Here is a 22414-nt window from a genome sequence, read left to right as displayed (position 1 = left end):
GTTAGATAAGAAAATATGGCAGTGATGGTTGTATTCTTTGTGTGTACAAGCAACTTTCAGCATACCATGCAGAGTATTATCCATTATATATACAGAAAGCCTTAAGACCTGAGTTTAATTACACTACTAAATGTATGTTTGTCCAGCAGTTATACCTGGTCGGGGCTTACAAGGGATTAGTGTTATCATCACTTTGTGTTCCTGCCTCTACATCGGACACAGCAGCATTAGTCGTCTAATCAAATTCCTCACCTTCCTCTTTTCTCAACCTCTCGCCCTCCCACAGCCACCCAGCAATACATCCTTGGTGACAAGTGGCACTTTGAAGCCATTACTTGATCATTTATATTTTACACAGGATAAGTATTTCACTTAGACTGAGGGGAGATGTATTGGATAAACCTGTAATGAAGTGCTTCACAGTTCTGTCACACACACACACACACACACACACACACACAAAAAAAACACTGCACAGCCCCTCAGTAAAGTTGTCTTACACCTTTAGATGGCAGCAGCATGCCACTCCATCATACAGGGAGAACCAGAGGGAGACAGGGTCTGATAGATGTCTGGAGCAAAGCTGTGAGGGGAAAAAACAAAGAGGGACAGTTAGAGCTCATTATTTCTTTGATTCTTTAATTTTCTTCATGTCTTCATCCAAATCTTTGTTATTGGTATTTCGCTGTCTCTTCCAGTGAGATGGAAAAAAACCCCTTTTAATATGAAAAAAGAAAAACCCCTATCCCAAAACTAGAGCTGCTTTGCTCGTCTTGTTGTCTAAGTTTGATGTCTCTTCCATGTAATTGAACTTGATGAATGCTGGCGTTGTTTTCCTGCGAACACGCTTTGTCTTTTCAACCTCATCTGACATATCTGGGCCGGCCGGTTATTTTCAGAACACAATTCGGTACCTGTCTTTCTGTCTGAGAAGAGCTAAGGTTTGAATTGTCAATTATATGTAGTCATGAGAAAGTTGTTTTTTTCTGTGAGTGCTGCTGCAGGTTTTGCATACAGTTGTGGAAAATCAGTATGATTCTGTTAAGTCTACACTGCCTAAATTAGATGCTGATAGTCAGTGGTAAAAGACTGAAAAGATGATGCTTTACAACAAACATTTTAGCAGGTGGTTGCGTTCCATGTCAATATTTTCATATTTGACACTGACGCAGGGTAAAATGCTGTAATAAAGCATCTTTGGAAAATGATGAACAGCAGCTATGGATGACATTGTGTCAACTCACATTTTGGCACTGTAGTCACAAGAGTTTCAGGGCTGTTGCCAGGATTTGAGAAATACTGGAAGTCATGAGTCCACATTTTCTCAGTTCAACCCCACCCCCTCATGAAATGCTTGGCTAGACACCAAAGGAAATGTTTTAGAGCTGAAGTTAAACACAAAATTCATCAGCAACTATTTTTATAATCAATAAGTTGTTTTTTTGTTGGGTCCTTCTTTTTAAAGCATAAATGTCAAACATTTGTTGGATGTTGCTTTCTCAATGAAGATTTGTTTCTTTTCTATGTCTTTTTCATGTAAATTAGAAAAAATTTGAAGATGTCACAGTGGCATTTTGGACTTCTTTGGCATTTTATAGAGAAAACAATTGATTAATTAAATCCAGAAAACACTTGGAAAATTAACTAATTAAATGATGGTCAGTCTGCCATTCATTAAACATTTTTTGTTAATTTTATCCCCTATGTGATGGACCAAATTTTGTTTTAAAGAATTCCCTACACTGCCAGGAAGATAATTCCAGTAGAATAATACTGAATCCTGTTATTTTATTTGAACTCACTCACACGTTTAAATAGATAGTGACTGCGAAGAACACCAGAGTAAGCCTTAAAATCCCACTATGTTGAATGTGGCTGCAACTCAGATTCCCAAATTCCCAGAAACAATAATGAAGACATGTCATCAGTGTCTACAGTGGCAGCTGTAGCCCTGATGAGCTTTCAGTGTTGATGCAAGTTGTCTTTTAATCATCTCATTCACTATTTAATTGTTTTCTTGTCTTTGATTAAGTTTTATATACATTTTCGTCAGCTGAGGTGGTCAAACGATACAGATAAGCAGGTTCAAAGGTGTCGGTCTTTGTGGCGTTTTCAAGTTTGACACAAAGTGATCCAATGAAAAGTTTGCATGACTAAACTCTGGACACTCAACCTACATGTCCCAGAGAAAAAATAAGGGAGAGTGCAGGAGAGAAAGGGAGGGAGAAACACCTATGAACTTAATTACCCAATGAATAATTAATGTTTGATTGCAGCGTTCCCCCAGGCTGTCAACACAAGATAATTTATCATAAGATTATAATTTATCACTAATTGCTTTGGCAAGAGGTTTATGATTAGAATAATTTGCTTATTAAATGCACAAATTTTATTAAGCAGCAAACTTTTGTGTAAAGTATGTATCGATTTAGCTGTGCCCACACTGTCAGAAAGAGTGCCATTAAACTGCGTTTAATCGAGTTACACATTCGGGATTAAAAATAGTTGTTTGCTCAGTCATAATGCAGTCCTGTTTTCCATAATTTAGTTAAACAAAACAGGTGATTATTCTAATGCAGTGAGATGCATACGACCCAGGGAGCGATTTTAGCACAGAGAGGTGCCTCAATATCCTCAAAGCCAAGAAAAGCACAACAGCATCCTAAAGACTTAAGCTCCTCTGTGAATCCTGTTTACTCCTCTAAGCTGTAATGCCTATTTAGATGAGGAGAATTTGAATTGTTTGTCTCTAGCATAATGAATGTTTGTTGTCTGGCATGGAAATCTTTGTGGAGTAGTCACAGTATCTTAGCTGTGGGCAGGACAGGTGGATGGTTTGTGCTTGCTGACTTTCTACAGGAAGTCCATGCATCTATATATCAGTATTCAGTGTTTATCTCGGCTTTAGTCTTTGTCTACACCAAGTAAAATTTTTGCAGAAATACCAAAATGCTGCTCTACAAGAGTCATATTAAGACATATGCCTTTTAATTGTGTTAAGGAGATGCAGAAAATATCATCATGTTGTTCCTGTAATGACTTGTCAAAGCATCGTGAAACAACCTGTCGTTTCACAAAGTGCAATTGTTAGTGCTAAACTTGCAGAATTACCTGTCACAAAAACTGCGTCATAATTAGTGTGGAGAGGGGGACCAGATTTGAAAAATTTGACAGCGTATTCCCCACACAGGCAAACTGTACTCTGCAAGAGGAAGAAGTCAGACCAAGTCGAACAGCAATCATTGCTAAAGATCCCAAAATTACAGTCTTAGAAAACACTGCAGATTGAATCAAACCCTCTGAGACATAGCTTCAATGAAAATTGTATGTTTGAGTGTCAGAAATCTCACTTCTGGCAACACTGCCATTTAAATTTAGAAACCACTTGTATCCAAGGCCTGGACACAAAGATGTATAACCTGGTGTCAGGAGCACAGAAGCCGGAGCCCTGACTAAAACACAAAATAACCTTTTAAATCAACACCCAGATGTTAAACATAGTGGAGGATCTGATGTATAATAGTAGCATCTACAGGGAGTCGTCTGCTATGGTTATGTTATTAACCAAAGACGCACCCTTGGGTGCAATCATTGCTCTGAGGCTGGCTTTAGGTGAGCACCAAGGGGCCCCTGAAGGTCCAAATCCAAAGAGCTGAAACCTATAGCTTTAACCTTTTTAGTTTATTTTCTTCACAACCTTCAAAATGATCATGTACAGATCTGACCATTTTCCCGTAAGTGTCTCCCCCCTCAAGTCACATTTAAACATCCGTAAATCTTTATGGGGACTAGATATTTTTATATGTATGTTAAAATATGTGTTTCCCTTATGTTGCCTATGCTTCCTTTTTACCCATGATTCTCATTATTTATTCTATTTTAGTGTATTGAGTTGTCTGCAGTCTTGACCCATGTCAAATACAATGTATTGAGTAGTTTTAAGTGTTAAAAAGCACTGGTTTTTGTTTGGTAGTGTTTCTCAAATCAGACTTGAAGGGGAACAGCTGATGGCACCTTAGAATAAACTGGGTACATCTAGTGGTTAGTAGAGGGGAAAAAAAAAAGAAGCTTAAAATACTAAAGAGCTGCTTATCATGCAGCTCCTTGAAGTGATTATTCAAAAAGAAAAAAAATTAAACTAGTTAAAGTTATCTGATATTCAGCCCCAATTTTATCTCAACCATATCCATCTACATCGCAGATGAAGAATGAAAAGCACAGCTGTTGGTCATTTTAAACAACATATATGGATGTTTATAAGCCATAAGAATTTTCCCCAGACAAAATTGATAGTGACGCACACATGCACACACATACTGTGTCTTGGCATTTAGAGGGAGGAGAGGACTTGAGTGGGCTGCTGGAAGCAATGTGTGTTCCTTGTCCTGCTGTCCAATCAATGTGAGAGGACAGGAAAGGAAGGGCTGAGGGCCAGTATAACACTTTGTAACATTCTCACCTCACAGTGTGCACACGTCACTAAACGTTACTCTCAACACACACACACACACACACACACACACACACACTCACACACACACACACACACACACACACAAACACACACAGGCGCACACAAACCTCCAGGTTTTGTCTCACTGGCTGGGGAAAGGGTGGTGTGTGTGTGTTTATCAGTGCAGCTGTAAGGTGCTCTTATCATCCTGCTGAGGAAGCTGGACAGATATCAGTTCTGGTGGCAAAGACATGGACTACATATGGCACAGATAGTACTCATTTTGACTCACACTCGCACAAAGTCACAAACACACACACAGTAGGAGACACCCCGTGTTAAAGGGTTTGGCAGCTGTGTTGAAACCGTCAGACAGCCAATCAGGGGATCGATGGCAGCCGTGACTCGCCCAATGACCCACGCTGTTATCTCCGCTGGCCATCCTCCCATCTCCACCCCCCCTTCGTTTCTGTCTCTCACTGGATTTTCCTTTTGCTTTCTTGCCTTTCTCTGCCTCCCCTCTAACACTTCTTTGCTTCATCAATGGGTAAAAAACTTTTCCCGTCTTTCTTTCTACGGTTTGGTCTCACCCCCACCTCCCTTTCCCCTCCGTTACAGGCAGTCTGGTTTTTCTGGTCTAATGAACCTGGGGGGTCTCAGGCCAGCCTCCGCTGGGTTGATTAGGATCCTCATTAAAGAGAGGACCAGACCAGACTCCCTTTCCTCCCACCCCCCTTCTCCGTCCATCTCCCATCTCTCCCTTCCCTCCTCCTTTCCCTCCCTCCACCCTGCCGTGTTACACAGAGTGCCATTTTTAATTACCGCTGCTCATCATAAAAGGGAGACCCATTATACTTATCTGTGAGAGTGCGTATGCATGTGTGTTTTTGTCCATCCTTCCCTTTTTCTTTCTCCACTGATCTATTGTAATGAACTCAGTGTGTGGTGTAAACTCCAAGGGAAGGTTCATCATGAAAACAGACATTATTGGCCAACTAGTTGGCATTTTTAACCCAGTGAATACACAAATAAACACTACAGCCTTTAATGTTCCTTTTAGACTCACTTTCATGCTTCCAGAAGGCAGTAATGAGCAAAAAAATTACTTGTTTAGAAAAAAGGTACAGAGCAAAGAAGAAAGACAGAGGCAGACATGGGAAGAAAGGACTACACAGCACCAAAATAAATGAGGTAGTTTAATAAAGTTTGAGGTTGAGGAGACGGAATGGAAAGATGGAGCTGTGGAAATAAAAGGGTGGAAGGAGGAGGAGAGGAGGGTAGGATGAAGGAGGGCAGGGTTATGTCTGGGTTTTTGCTGTTGTGCTCAAAAACGGGATCAGATCAGATCAGCGCTGCTCCAGAGGATGCTCAGGGCCAAAAACTAAATCTGATTATGTCGCCTGAGAAGACTAATCTCTCTTGAATCTGTCTTTTTCTAATTCCAAAAACAATACTGTAATCTGTGTGTGTGTGTGTGTGTTGTTTGCAGCTAACTAGGGTCATTCACTTGGATTGACTGGCACAGATTTCCTGTCAGATTTCCCAATATTATTAGTGAGATAACATCAAAGGTGTAAAAATATTTGAAATAATGAACTATAGTGCTGAAATGATTAGCCATTTAATCAGGCTAAGTTGCCATTTCGTTTCCACTTATGAGAGGTTGACCAGTTAATTGGTTTGGCCGATTAAATAGTGCCGATAGGATGAAATCAGACAAACTGGCCAGTGGCTGGGCTGCCTCAACTGGTCACACTGGGATGTACATCACCGCTGTGCACATATATGATAATGGCACTGTTTACCTGAGATAATTAATATTTAAATGAAAACTATTTGTATATAGGACAGTTTTATTTGTAAAATATAAGCATTACAAGGCTGTTGGTTATAGTATGGCATTATTATTAGACTGAAGATAACTGCTGCTCTGCTGAAAGCATGCCGTCTGTTTTACTAACAAGCATGGACGGTAGAATTTAGCTAGCTGCAAGTGCAAGCCTGGCCATATATGATCAATTGGGAGACAGAGGTGTGTGATTCACTCCTGATAATAATCTAAACTGTTTAGGTCAAACCCCATGAACTTTTTGAAACTGGGAGAGAGGGGAAGCGGCGGCACTCAATCAGTGTTCTGTCATGCGTGTGCAACAGACTTTTTTCACAAATATGGGAACTTGCTGCTTTTCTCAGTGTTAATTCATCTTTGTTAACTGAACAACTTTATGTTTTATTAAACCTTTGTGAAAAAAAAAAAACACCATGAGCTCTGGGATGTGAGATGGGCATTTTTACCATCTTCAAATATTTTATAGACAACTCAATTCATTAAATATGAAAACCGGAGTGATTAATCTATATTGAAATTGTTGTTCGTTGTAGCTCTAATTAAGTATAAAATTCATTTTCTAATGTGTACCCTATTTAATATATACGGTCCAGTAACCTCTGTTCTGGGATGCTTGTTCTTATAGACACACCCGCTCACACACACACACACGTTATGTCACAATGCATTAGGTGTCAGAACTGTTCAGTGAGCAATCGGATAAGGAGAACCCACACAGACTCGCACAAACGTACAGGAATGCTTGTTCTGCTCACTGGTTTCCTGTTAGCACACCCGTCCACTAATTAGATTCCATTAAAGGTGGCGTTCATAACTCTGGAGGTTTCTTTGGCTGACGCACCACTCGATGTTAAAAATACCTCCAATTAGACACAGCTTCAACACACCATCACGTCCGACCACCCAGAAAGATGAGACCTCGCTCTGCCTCGACAGGCGTTCGACTTCCAACCACCAGCCGAAAAAGAAAAAAAAAAAGTCGCAGAAGTTTTTCTCCTGTCTGTAATGGTCTGGCAACTCCTGGAAATTGAGGGTTGAGATAGAAATCATCCTCACGGGGGAGGAGGAGGAGACGAAGCAGCGGGTTTATCAACAAAAGCAGTGCTTGGGGATTTAGCGGACAAAGTATCACTCGGGCTAAACTCCCCAGGTGGCTGATGGGAAGGCAAAGCGGGGGCTTTTCTCTGGCTAAATATCACTGTTGTCTTCTCCTCTTCTCTGCTTTTGTCTCCCTTTGGTCTCCGTATGGTGCCATCTTTACCTGCCGCTCTCTTTATCAGTGACTGAAGCACCTGCTATTAGCTTAGGCTGCTAACTTGTGATAAAAACCTCATGACAACATCTCAACCCTCTCTGCCACGTTCACCTTCTTTTCATTTTGAAGAATGAAGAAGGGATGAGAAGGAAGAAAGAGTCGGTGCACTGGTATTTTGGGTGTTTCCCTCCCCATCTCTGCAGCTCCGTCTGTCAGCACGCCAGCAGCATCTAAGCTAACCCGGGCCGGCGTCGGAAATGTCACTCGGTACATTAGCATTTAGCCACCACGCTCTGCTGTCAATCTGGGTTTATCTTTGACACCCCCTATGGTCTATCACCTTAGCTGCAGCCCCCCCCTCCAGTTAGTCATTGTACTAATAAGGCAGGGGGACAGTAGAATTTATCAGGGCTAGACACTCCCGGCCCGCCAGCCATTACTCATCCACAGACCAGGACATGCCAACAGTGGCTAATTGCTTTCTTTAACATTGGCACATGTGACATTCAGCAGTCTACAGTGGTGGAAGATGGGCTTCTTTTCACTGCAACCATAGCGGCGAGCTCATATAGAGCTGTATTCTGTGCATCTCATGGCTGAATATATGTATCAGAATAAAAAAAGAAGAAAAACTGTAGGTGCAAATCCGTAAAGAAACATAACCTCAAATAAATGCCGTAATACATTTGATTTGGCACAGCTGTGCCTTTAGTCAAAGTTTCTGCTCCAAAACACAGTGGGCTGTGTTGAGAATCAGTTATCCTGAGTGTTTTTTTTTTTTTTGTGCTTTAATAGACTACTAACCACAAGACCTTCCTCCCCAGATAAGCGAAAGCACTGGCCATTTGTTTAAATGATTGAAAAGACCCATGTTTCCTTTTGCTGTCTGTCCTGCGAAATTGGGACAAAAAGGATTTATGCGATATTGCTCAGTTGGCCAGGTAGTAAATTTAAAAAATGATTTATGTTGAAATTTAGTTTGATAAATTGCAGATGATGTGAAAAGCTGTGGACCTTCATTATGGCCACCGCACAAATAGTCCCTGGAAACCTTTTGTGTGGCTTCTTCCTTATATATATATATATATACTACTTAATGTGAAAGTAAAGGTAGGCACAGAGGAATCTGATTTAGGTGGCAAAATTGTACAGTAAGCAATTTCCCTTTGTTGTGAGCAAAGGGGGATTATTCATCAAAGCGATGGTGGATGGTCCAATATCCAACAAAGCTCTTTGTTTTGTTCAGTGGCAAAAGATTAATGAACAGACTGGACTGACATTTCCAGCAGGAAGGACATTGATCTGGGGGCCTTCTGAAGATCCTTATTGTCCTGTTTACCCTGCAAACAATAGATGACAGTGAGAAAATATGTATGCCGTCTGCACACTATACGCACAGTGGCTGTATGAACACTCACACACAAAGACACACTCACTAATCCAAAGGGCAAACTCAGAATTTCATAAGCTGTTATATTTGTTATTAATCATGAATCCTTCAAAACATCTAAAGACTTTTTTTTTTTCTCTTCCTGTTTTTATGTGTTTTATTTAAGACAGTATGATAGAAATTGTTGGCAGCAGTCGAAAGTCAATAGGGACATAAACTATTTCTTTTGGAAATCAAAACGCGTTCAAGCCATTTGGGTTCCTGACCTACAGTAAGAGTAGAAACAAGTAACAGAACTTTCTGGAACATTTAAATGAGCCAACTGTCTCGATTCCCCGTTGACTTGATCTAGTATCGCTAACAAGTGCTGACTGGAGACCGTTGCCAATCTTGGGCTAACAGACTTTGTAGATGTCGCTTGGTTTTGGCAAGCTGATAAAATGGTTGAGCCCCTTCTGCCACAATTATCATTAATCTTTTACTTATTTAATGTGGGCATCAGTATTGTAAATCATGGCATTGACCGTGTCTTTGTCCAGTTTCATCTTGGTTTGGGGTATTTTAAAAAAAAATTCAAATAAAGTTATGTTTATCTTTAGTTATGTTTTTTTCTTCTTTATATTGAAACAAGGATATACGTGTCTCATAATTGGCGCTAATGTCTAACCAAAGTCATACTACAAGTCAGCTCTAATCAACCCAAATCCCCACTCTGATGCACCCAGATGCCTCTTAGCTTAAGAGCTTGATGTCATGTAAGGGCAACAACGAAGCCAATCTTCGTTTTTTTTCTCCATACCCCTTAAAGAGTGACGACAGCCTCTCACAATAGATTACAAGGATGACACAAATGCAGGACAACCAGGCAGGAAGGAGCAGTTGAGTAACTGACGGGCACAGGAACAAAACGGGAAACAGGCAGCAGGTGGCAAGAATCAGCAACCTCAGTAGGAAACGGCATGAAGGACAACACAGCGATCTGGCAGGGAACAGGTGGAACTGACTGGAATAAATGCTAAATGGAGACAGGTGTGTGAGTGGGTGGAGGAGATCAGGAGTTACTGCAGGGCAGGTGGATGTGGAAGTCAGGAAAGGGGGACTGGTGGGAATGACTGAGGGCATCTGGTGGGTGGATGGAGAACAGCAGGAGACAGAGGCAGAGTAGCCGAGACAGGAATTGTGACAGCAGCCATGTTAATAACCTTTTTATCTGTGTTTCCGACTTGTCCATACTAACATACCTACCTGTGATGGGTGTGGTCAAAAGTCCAACAGACTTGAACCTTTCAGACCGAAGAGAGCAGATGTCTCGGTGCTGCTTCTCCACACGAGATCTAGTGTATTGACTTGCTTCACGTTGCTCTTCTATCTAGTTAAAGGGTCAGATATGACCTTGAAATAAATAAGAACCTACTGATAATCTTGCACACCAAGAGGCGTTTAATTATACCCTGAGCATTTTATCACACAGTATACTGTCCGTGACTGTAGAGATATCTGGCAGGCATAAGAATGAAAAGACATTCATTCAGGAACAATGCTCCTGCTCTGCTCAAATTCTGTCCTTGCCATTTGATTTTTGATTATCTTTAAGGTAGGACCAAATCGTGATAGCTTTGCCATTTTCACATGGCTCCAATAATGATTTGGTGGCAAATGATACTGGATGCAGGAATGCTGCCATACCATACGGTTCATTGAACTGGTGCCAGCTGTTCTTGAGAATCAGTTTCTGTTTATTTTGGCTTCTCATGAGTTTGTTTCTGGGCAGTAACATCAGTGAATGGACTCAGTACTAGTGGAGGCCAACATACTGCAACTATCTGTGGATTGTCTGTGTTATGTCTGAAGAAAAGAGTCAGACACTGCAGAAGCTGGGTGACCCCCAGGATGGGTTAAAGGCTCTTTGCCCCGTGCCAGTCATATTAACACAACCCAGCGCTGTCTGATTACTATGCCTAATGCGAGCAGATGGAGGCCCACTGTTTGCTTCGCCAATCAAAATAATGTCATTATACTGAAATAATGGCTATGGTTGCCAGTGAAGCCAGAGAAGGGGGAGAGATGAAGAGAAGACGACGTGTTTTTATTGTCCCCGAGAGACCAGTAAGATCCAATCAGCAGGGTGTGACTTACAGTCTGGGAGCTCAGAGCCCATCCACAGCACCTCCCCTCAACTCCAACTATCGCCTTCACAGACAGTCTGGGGAGCTTGGGGAGCAGGCTCCATAACGAGGAGAAAGGAACTGTACATAAACACACTGAGCGTACAATGGCCACTTTTCTGTTTGATTTTTGTGCAGTATGAATTAATAAGCGAGTGTAGATGATATGCATTTGTGCTTGCACAGGACTTTTGCATAGGCAGCTTATAGCGTGTGCTTGTGCGCGTGCGTGCGTGTGTGTGTGTGTATTTGGCCAGCTCTCCAGTTATTGCTTTTGAAGTTGTTAATTAAACCCTCAACCATCTGGTAGCTCAATGAAATTACACTGAGCTTCTCAGCCATGAAAAAAACATGACTGACTGACTGACTAAATGAATAAATAAAAAGATTAATAATTTAATAAATGCTTCAAATATCTCTTGTCTAAGTGAGGGAAAAACAAGAAGTCTTATTAATGTAAATTTGGTGCTCCGTGCTGTCAACCACTGTTGTGTGTGTTTGTGTGTAAGTGTGAGTTGCCTGCATGCATTCCTGAGTGCAGGCAGTGTGCATGCTTACGAAGGCTTACAGGTGAATCAAAGACAACTGTCAGTGTGTCAACCTTTGATCTCTCTCGATGTCTTCTTTCTCTCCCTGTATTCCCCCCTCTCACTCTCTCTCTGCTTTCTCCTCTCTGTTATATGCGGCACGCCTCCATGCATAGTAGAAAACACACATCTTGTTTAGATTTCTGTGTGGATGCATCTGTTTGTAGAACATGAGTGTACCATTTCAGGAAGTGAAAATGGTATACCGTTTTTAATCTTTAATAGCTTACTGCTGAATGCATCCTGCTGCTGCTGCTGTGTTATAATTCAACATAATATACTGTACCACATGTTACACATCTTTAATGTTACACTGGTGACATTCCCATATGGTTGCATGCAAAATAATTACATTTCTGCTAATATCCATGATGAATTAATCCTCTTGTAAACAATAAGGTATTGACCAATTATGAACATTGTCTCACGAGACATGTTTCATCCCAGTGAGAATCTGACCAGGATGTTAAAGTGAAGTGTACATAGTAATTGAACTAGTAAGACAAATGCAGAGATGCTGCTCAGTAGATAGCAGGTAATGGCTGGTTGTGTGCACACATGACTCAGAGGGAGACTCAACACTTTGACTTGCGTACTGCTGCTCAGAGAAATAAGGACAGACATTAGTGGATGATGTCTCTAACTCACAAATAGAGATGTGAGAGAACCTCCAGTTGTGTTTCAGTCACAAAGACAACATCAGCTTAGTCTATTTCAACTGAAGCATCAAGGTAGAAGAGGTCACAAATGCTGCTTTAATCTGGGCAAAAGAATCTGTAATAACTGGGGTTTGGTGATATGACGATGTGTATTTTCAGATGACAGAAATGTGTCAAAGGGAAATATATATTTCTGTATTATTTACTGAGGTACCTACTGTGCCCCTGTAGTATCATGGGTTGTATTTGGACATCATGGGCACTGTTGCAAATCAAACTTTTATTCATGTCCCCTACCCTTCATAGTTAAAAGAGCTGACATCAGTGTAATGTACTTCAATTACATGCACTGTATATAAATGTGTTAATTGGTCAAAGCCTTACAATAACGCCTAAGGCGCTACATTCATGGCTGGTACAGTGTATGCCTCTGTGATTAGGTTTGTGTCTAGGACACAGCTGGGTGCCTGCTGTGGCAGGGTGGGTACAGACACCGATGCTGTAACTGACAGACTGCTCCCTGCTATAATCACTGTAATAACTGTGTGTTTGAGCTAGTGTTGGAAATCTAGAGGGAACAGAAATTGAGATATACTGAATTTGTATAGAGGAACAAGAAAAAGCCATGTCTTTGTTTTTAAGCCGCCTACAGTTTTATTTTAAGATGGTTAACAGAGAACTCGACACTTGGTGTTGGCATGATCGTCATACTGAAAACAACCAGTCAGTTTCCTGCTTAGGACACACAACATAGCTTTGAAGCTAGAAGGCTATGTTGCTAGAATGCCGAAGGGAAGTACAGGGGAAATAAACCCCACAACAAGACACCTACCTCTGCCATCTCTCACCACGCTGGATTTCTCTTGTATGTAAGTAAAATACAATCATAGAGAGCATGGTGATTCCTCATCTTGTTCTCTCTGGAGATTCGTATAAACGTGATTTGATTGGATGGTGCCGCTCACAACGACAGCAGCACATGACGTCGTGCTATTCAAAGATAATGCTTACGTTAACATGCACAAGTGAGTGCTGCGTAAGAACTTCCAACGCTTTGCTTATAATTTTCCAATTTGGTCCCGTCTCTGTAGATTTTCAGTTATTTATGGTATCTTCATATCATCGTCTGGTCTTTTAAAGGAAGAAATCGTTATTGAGTTTCCCTAAAGCATGAATCACTGAGCAGAGAACAGTTCATGGACAAAGCTAATATTGCATGTGATACACTGGTGACCACTGGGAGCGGCCATTTTTCCTGCAGCAGAATGAATTTCTTGAAGCTTTGCATTTCCTACGCTTTGTGTGTATCCTTGTCTAGCGGCTGATGCAGCAGCAGACAGGCCATTTATGCCTTACAGAGCTTCTGTGCCCTTTCTGTATCTTCAGATGATGCTGCTGCTTTCTGGACTATGCAGCCTTTTATTAAGACGGGTCACTTAATAGAGCTACCTGGTGAGCAGCAACTGTCTGGATGCATGGCGTCCTGCGTGTGCATTTGCTGTGTAAAAAAAGAGGCCTGGCATATAACCACGACCGCTGACACTGCAATAACTTGTCATTTTTAACTGTACTGCAGAGGCAAGTTTTAAGATGCGTGTGGGAGGCTTTAACCTGAACCAGCTGGGAGACAAAAAGCAGTGAGACTGTTTTGCGTGGTCAAGAGTGAGAGAAATATGAGATGGCTGCAAAGGGGATAAAGGGATTTCAGAGTGAAAAGAGAGTTAGGGATGCTGTCATTTGTTGCTTTTAGGTGGAAATAACAAGAAAAAAGTGGAGTGAGAAAGAGACAAGTCAAACACCGCTGGGAGTTAAAGATGCAGACAGGATCGAATAGATACAGAGAAATGTACGTGAACTATTTTTCCAGTAATGCAGTGGTAAATTACCTGTTGGGTGAATCGTGGCTCCTAGTTGGTCATTATCATAAGACAAACAACCTCCCAATACCAACAAAATCAAAACACACCCTCCCCACATGAATTAATATTATATCCTGTGAATTTGTCCAAAACATTGCCTGTTCGTCAGGTTAAAAACACAGGTAAATAAACACATATACACACCAAAATCTATGTGTACAGCATTTTATATAAAGTGTCATTCAAGAAGGTAATTACATTCACAGAATTAAGGGCGAAAAGCAAAGCAAAAGTATGTAGAGACATTAGTCAGTGTTCTCCCTCTCTGTCCTTTTTTCTCTCTTGTTCTGTGATGAGATTCCATTAGACGCCATTAAATCTCTGCCTAAGAGCCCTCTGAAGCTTCACAATTACAGAAATAAAAAAATCACAATCCTCATTGAGCGCTCTCCTGCATTAGGGGCTGCCTGGAGTCGCGTGGGAGCTGTTACACGGGGCCCCGGCACAGACCGAGTCAGAGGCTCTGCAGAGCTGCAAAGCACAGCTCATTAGAATGACTAAGAGCCCGAATGAAGGCCCTTATGTGAAAGCCATAATGGAGCAGGGCTCTTGTGCCAGAGCCGTAATGGAGGCTCTTGTGCAGTTGCGCTTGTCTCCCCTCCGCACAGCAGAGGCTTGAGCTGAAACTGCGCGGTTGGAGAGCTGACCCCCACCGAGTGGCCGCTGAGGTGCTCTAAACAGTGTGTGTCTATTGTGCCTGGCAGGCTGGTCACAGAGCAGAGGGCTATCACATCGGTCTGTCACTCAGTGAAGTGTGCGTAGGTGGTTCGTTAAAGGAATATTTGATCAAGTAAATGGCTGGAACGTTATAGAATTTTAAAAGTCATTATAGCGTCTTTCAGCATGATTTTGTTTGTAGAAAAAAATCTGAAAATTTACAGTGTTCAGCACATTTATCTTCCCAGGTCAGATCTGGCATTTATTGCCTTCATACTGCCATATTACTGCCACTGGAGAATTGAATTCTCAAATTATACACAAATTGGCTTCAAGACGCAGGGGCTGTCAGAACAGCAAACATGTACATACTTTTTAAAAGTCAGATAAAGCAGGGAACAATAAAGCTGAAGTATTTGTTGGTATAAAAGATGACTGAACAGCCTACAGATACTGACAATAGGATTTACAGATGCATAAAGACAGTTTTACAGTGTGGTAGTGGATTGCAATGAAATTTGCTGCTGACAAAGATCTACCACCAGACTTTCCTTTCAGTTACACTGCAAATTTGTTTTCAGTCTCCTCCCCGGCCCCCTCCATGAGCCACCGAATTGGTGTGGAAATTTCAAACTTGGTTTACCATTTCATTGTTCCAACTCACATTTCCCTTTTGACACAAACCTCTTTCCCCCCCTCCAACAAATGCCTCTGTGTTTTCTGTACAGCTGGCCTTGTGAGACTTTGACATTTTGAACTTCGGGAGCCAAGAATTCATGTATGATGGTGTGAATAAAGTGAACAAACTCAGCCACTATGTGATTCTGTGATGTTAGTTGAATCAGCTTTCTCTTGACACAGCTGTTGTTTGGGAGATCAGATTTTCAAACCGTCACTTCGAGTAGGTGTAGGCATCAGATTTCCCACGAGTGAGACCCACCATGAAGTGTAAGAATACACTACATGTGTATTTTTACACACAGTCTGAACATGGCAGCTTTAAAAGCACTAAGGTTACTCACTCAATCACTCACTGTATTTGGAACTCTTAAAGATGACACCAATAGGAAAAAAACAAAACAAATTTCAGACACTTCAGATCATTGCTTTCACCTGGCAGTCATCTAAACCATTTTCTATTGGTCTGAGCCATGCATGATGGTAGTTAGCTGGTCAGTAAGTGGCCATTGATTGTAGCGTACCTTTTAAACTGCACTGCGGGATAATTTGATCATGACGTCTAAAGGCTAATTTATGATCTATGCCAGATACGGACGAAACGTCCTGTGCTCCTTGTACTCTGTGTTCATTTTGTGCGTATTTCTGCACGTACCCTGGAAGCTTACGGATACGGACCAAACATAGCAGTACCATCGGAAACTGTGGGGGCAGTGTTGAGCAGCGTAGCCCACAGTTCAAGCCAGACCAGCAGAACATAACGAAGAAGAGAACTTTTGAAAATGGCGGGAGGTTAGTAAAAGATTGTGCGATTTGGTGAGAAATTATAAACATATATATGATGTTACCTTGCCGGGGAAAAGGGACAAACAACTACTACAGAACAGCTCGACGGAGATCGGACGGGAACTGTAATTTTTGACTCAGATCGGCACCCTCTAGTGGATGCATTGTTTAACATCAGTGACGATTATAATGTTTAAAATGTACGGATCTATTTTCATACATAAAGGAAGATAAATGAGAGTAAAAGCGCATGTAATGAGCCTGCTATCTCCAAATAGCAGCGATGATGATCTGCTAATCCACTCTATAGGGTTTGATCATTCTCATTAGACCTTCTGCTAACACTACAAAATGGTAAGCAGCCAAAATTTTCATAATAAATTTGTGTTCCCAGGTGGTCTGATGATTGTTTCTGGGGGCTTGCCATCAACAACAATACAGTTCTGGGGAAAAGTTTTGAAAATGGATTTTCTCTGAATTAGAATTGTCAAATAAAATGAGAATAGCTGCCGCTGCTGTTTTTAAATCGGAGTTCATAAAAGGCTTTAATAAAGTACTTACTGTTTTAATTTCATCTGAGGTATGCCTGACTCTTGACTTGTTATTCCAAGTTGAAAGTTTTGATGAAATTACTTCTTATGATCCTGTTTAGTGACTTTTATATCAGTGAGACACATTTTAATTCAGTCAGGTATTAGCTGTTACCATAGATGTCTCTTTATAAATATATCCTCGGCTGCGAGGTTGACAAGCAGAGTGTTCTCACAGCCTCTCTAATTTCTCTCCCTGTTAAATATCACTAGTCCTACTGCTGCTTATATGCAACCCTGTTTTTAGTGGAATGACATTTAAAAGAAACACAAGACCTTTTGCAACACAGTCTCTGAAAAATGAAACTCTTGAAATCTCTGCATGAAGCGCTAAAGCTCTGCTTTAATTATAGGAGAGTTAAAGTTAAAACTTATATTCATGTCAGTGGAGGTGGAGAAGATTAATTTGTGCAGTCTAAAAATGGATGAAACATTTAACTTGTGAGGGAGGAATGTGTGTATCATTGCTCGCTCGTTCCTGTAATATGGACGAGATTGTTGGCAGTCGTGAATGCCAGGTCATCTCACTCTCTACTTAAGTGTGCGTGTGTGCGTGCGTGCATGTGTGTGTTCCCGTCTGCATCTCTATCTCAGCGTGTGGGCACATGAGCCGCAAAGCTGTTGCATGGCCTCATCGATTTCATGCCCTCTTCTCACATCTATTCACATCTCTTCTCCGACTCACCTCCCTCCTCCCGGTCCTCCTCCTTCTCTTTTGGTCCGTTGCCCATGGCGATGGTTCACCTTGGTAACCAGCAGCTGAGCAGGAAGTGGGAGGCGGCCTGGTGAGAAGAGGACCTCCCGTGAGTGTTGTGTAAGGCGGTCACGTGATGGGGGGGCCTTCGATCCGCTCTAGCGGGTGGGGTTAGGGGTCGATGGTGAGGGGCTTGTTCGCTGCAGGCTTTAAAAAGCAGAGGGAGTATGTTAAACATCCTATTGATCCACGTGCTCCTTCGAGGCCGGAAACCATGGATAAAGAGTACACAATCAAAAAGCTTGTGCTCATATATCACATGGAAGCAGAGAGACTTGGAGGAAGGAAGGAACTAGAACAAGACACTGAGCAAATAGGAGCTTTAAATATAAAGCAAGGGTTTCTCAAAAGCACCTTACAGGGGTTTTATGTCTCTGTGCCAGATGTGAGTACTTTAGGAAGTAGGCCAGTGCCTGCTAGTGGGAGTTATTTTCAGGCGAGGTATTTTACCAGAAGAAGCCTGGTACTTGTACATGATGCTGGTGGGGGGCCGCCATCTGCAGAAGGCCATTCCTCTTTAGAGAAATGCTAAGTCTTCAAAGCTGTAGAAAAGTGGCTTCTATAGGGGATGCCATACAGTCAGCTCAGGGTTCATGGGTTGATGCACTTGCGGTATTTTTTTTTCAAAAAGTCTAAACAAAACTTACAAAACCTTGTGTGAGTTGTGCCACAAATCCCCAAAACCTAAACAGAAGCTGACGAGCTAGTTGAAAGCTTCAAGTGTGTTGCACCTATGGCCAGGCCCAGCGGTGATGTCAGAGTGTACTGATACACCGAGGAGTACACTTCTACATCAGCAAGCTGAGAAGTTAAACCGCTGTAGGTCAGCAAAAAGCAGATTTTCAGTTGCTCTTTAAACGTCCTCACACAAGCTGATTTGTAGATACAGGAAGAGGGTGTTAAAACTGTAATCCTGTCAGTAGTTGTGGGCTTAGACAGCTGGATGTTTGTGTTCCCTTTGACATTCGATGTAGGCAATCAAGTACGACTGGCGTTTATTCAGCATTATTGTCTGTGTGCTTAAGTTCTTGCCTTACACATGAACAGTTAATTGCGCTTACTTTGATAATGTTATATGGTTTCCATTAAATTTGCCAAAGCCTGACATACAAGAAAAGACATAGTTTGTATATTGTTTTAATTTCAGCCATATTGCCTCACTAGCGTCCATGGAGATGTATGCCACAGTATCTGGCTGCACCTTTGTCTGTTTTCATGGCAGGACAATCTGCAAGCATGTCGTGCATTCCTGTGACCAAGCATGCACCCCTCTTTTTGTGTGCATGTGCCCGTTGGTGCGTGCGTGTTGCTAGCGACTGCATGGGGCTCAGTGCTTACTCAGTAATTCCCTGGTCCCAGGCTGTGTATTAGCGGCTGATCCAGCCGACTGGGCCAAGCATCCACATTCAGTCGGCTTGGGATCTGCAGCTCAGAGCAGGATGCTGCCCAGGCTCTCTGATGCCTCCCTAAGCTCTCCAGCACAGAGCAATTTACTGGCACCGGATTGGCACAATCAGAATGTGTGTGTGTGTGTGTTGAGTGTTTGTGCTCATTTCAGTTTACGCCTGCTTTTTTGTCATCTTTCTAGCCTTTTCTCTACCTTGGTCATTGGCCTGTCATGGCCTAGCCTGGCTCGGTTTTCTGGTGCAGTGCCTCCCGCTCTGCTTTCATGCCAGGCCAAGCTGACAGTGACACTAACAACCTGAAACGTCAGGTTTTCGCAACCGCAGCACAGTCTCTGTTTTCAAAAATGCCTCTTTCCCTCTCTGACTTTGATATTTGTGATGGTCTGTGATGTTCTGCTTCTTCGCCTGTTTTATCTCTCCTGATTTGTCTTCTTTTGGAATTAAATTTTCTGGGAATACCATGACCACCACCGCCATCACTGGTGAATAAAGATATCTTGTTTTGCACTTTGCCACTTAGTAATTTGTTTATGTGATTTATTGTGAGTCTCTGTCAGCGTCCGTCCGTGTCTGTGTGTGGTTAAAGCAGCTAGTCAGTCTGCCAGCCGGTCCAGTTCTGTGAAATGCAGCTAAATTGGCTCATTTATGTAAACATTCAGTCCAGGGCTGTCTTGCCCAACCTTGGCCTCAAACAACAAGAAGTCTGCAGGGGATGCTTTGGAAGGCCCCACATTGCAAAAGAAAAGGCATTGTTAGAAACCAAAACAAGACAAACAGAAGTTTTGTTTGCCAGACGTATTGTATTCAGTATAATGGTTCATTTGACAGAGACCGACAAAGTTTATTTTTGATTGTTAGATGAGGAGGTGAGCTGCAAGTCAGCGAGCATAGACAGGGTAATGATGAATCTCTGAAAAACAGCAGAAAGATCCAAATATATTTGATCATAGCCTCCATTATTACCTCCACCAACGAGGTCATGTTTTCACCCGTGTCTGTTGGTTTGTTTGTCAGCAGGATTATGTAAAAAGCATTGAACCTGCACCAAGCTTGGTGGAGGGATGGCCCAGGGAAGGACTCATTAAATTTTTAGTGCTAATCTGATTAACGCGCCAGATCCACAAATTTTATCAGTTTATTTAACATTGTGATATAGGGCATTTATTGACACTTTCTCATAATTCTCACTCACAATTCTCATAAAAAATCTGACATATTTATGGTGTCAACATCTATGAGTTTGTACAGTTTGGTGCAGATTCAGACAATAATCCGGATTAGTGCTGCGCGATATGCAAAAAAAAATCATTATTGATTGTTTTGGCAGATATTGCCATTGTGATTTCAGTTGAATTGGTAGTTTTTTTCATTTCATTTGCGCTAAAAAAAAATATAGAAATGATGATTTTTGTTTGGTCTTGTACTAATTAAACTTAGCACATCTGGAGAATATGATTTGTAGGCCAAGGCGTCTCTGTAGCATGAACAAGACTTATGGTGCTATCAACGCACAACAATGTTTTAACAACATGCAACATAGAAATGAGACAATTCATACGACTGTAGCGCTACCACTGGACAAGCCCTGCTTCTCTGTCCCAAGAAAAACGATGTACTTGTCAAATCGCCCAACCTCTAGATAGATGGATGCATGGATGGATAGATGGATAGATATAGATATATAGATAGATCACTTTATTAATCCCCGGAAGGAAATCAAAATGTCATAGCAGCTGAGTTAAAATACAAAGACAAAAACACACAGGATTCAAGTATCTAATAAAAATGAGGGGCAGATAAATATAAGTATGTTCATATGGACCAAAGTGCAAGGGTGTTTTGGATGAGTCATAGAGATGCATCATATAGTCTGTTTGCTGGAGGCAGGAATGACTTTTCTTGATTTTCCCTTATGCAGCGGGGTTGTAACCCCATAGTGTAGACTAGACTGAGCTACCCCAGCTAGCCAGATGCAGCTAAGGCATGGGAGGCAGCTCCTACAACGTGAGAGGGGTCACTGTGTTAGCTCCAGGTTCTGGGTCCCTCCGATTGAAATTTCAAACTATTTTAAAACATAGCTCACACATTGTGATTAAGCGATGTGCAGCACATAAGACCTTGGTTGTTGACATAGGTGTCTGGAATAGTCTTAAGACCTGATGTGTCTTTTGTAAGGGAAGATGGAGTCATTACAGATGCCAGCTGGTTGGGCTTGAAGTACACCGCAGGAAATCCAGTCAGATATCTAGTTCAGTGAAGAGGTGGATCCTGAACTAGTTTTAAATCACTAGTCTTCATTCATAGCTTTTCAAAATAGTCTATATATCATGCATTTGGCAATATTCATCCAATATCAGACTTCTATTAATGCCAGTGGTAAATGCTTTGAAAATTAGTTTACACATCACATGAGAAATCTGTTGTTTATTGCACAAGATATTCAGTTCCTACATCCTTTATCCTGTTTATGCGCAGTATCTCTCCTCAGTGGAGTTTGCTCTTCCATTCATAGCACAAAAATTCATTTCAGAGCACAAGCCAGTATCATCTGAGCATTATCTCGTGAAGCCAAAACAGGGAAAGAAACGCTGCTGCATTGTGTTTGAGCTGGTAATCTAAATTGTTTTCCACTTTGAATGTTTGGTGAGCAAGTCACTGTAAATGGCAAACATAATCAACAGCCACCGCAACATATCATAACAGTGTGAAACGTATAAAACCTGCCCTGTACATGACGGCGGATACTTGGAATATAGGTCATAGAAGAAACAAGTCAGATCACATAATTCCTCTGTCAGATATTAAGCCTAAAATTAGGCAGATACATCTCTGCTGCACATGTAGCTGCACATGAATGAACACAGTAAATTATCTTATTTGTTTGCTTGTACGATAGATCAGACGGGAATGCAAAATGTCTGGCAGTCAAGGAACAATAAGTTAGTCTGCTTTTTTGAAATGATGTCAGATGCAGCAGCTGATCCAGACTTTAAATTAGATTGAAAATGATCTTTTAATTTACTTGTAATACATGAAGAAAGCAGTATGGCAGGTGATAATGGGCAATAAGTTTTAAATACAAAAATCACTATGAAAGGATTATCAGTTTGTTTAGGGAATACAAATATAGAAAATTAACCACTGGCAGTGAGCTTATGCTTCTGAAAGTATATTCTCAGTCTAGTGGAGAAGAATAATTGATTAAAGATACTGATCAATTGATATTTTGCAGTGAATTCAGCCTCTAAAATTTCCCGTTGTCGTTG

The sequence above is a fragment of the Seriola aureovittata genome, chromosome 22 (assembly GCF_021018895.1).
Source record: "Seriola aureovittata isolate HTS-2021-v1 ecotype China chromosome 22, ASM2101889v1, whole genome shotgun sequence".
NCBI lineage: Eukaryota > Metazoa > Chordata > Actinopteri > Carangiformes > Carangidae > Seriola > Seriola aureovittata.
Note: the sequence above shows the minus strand (reverse complement) of the source record.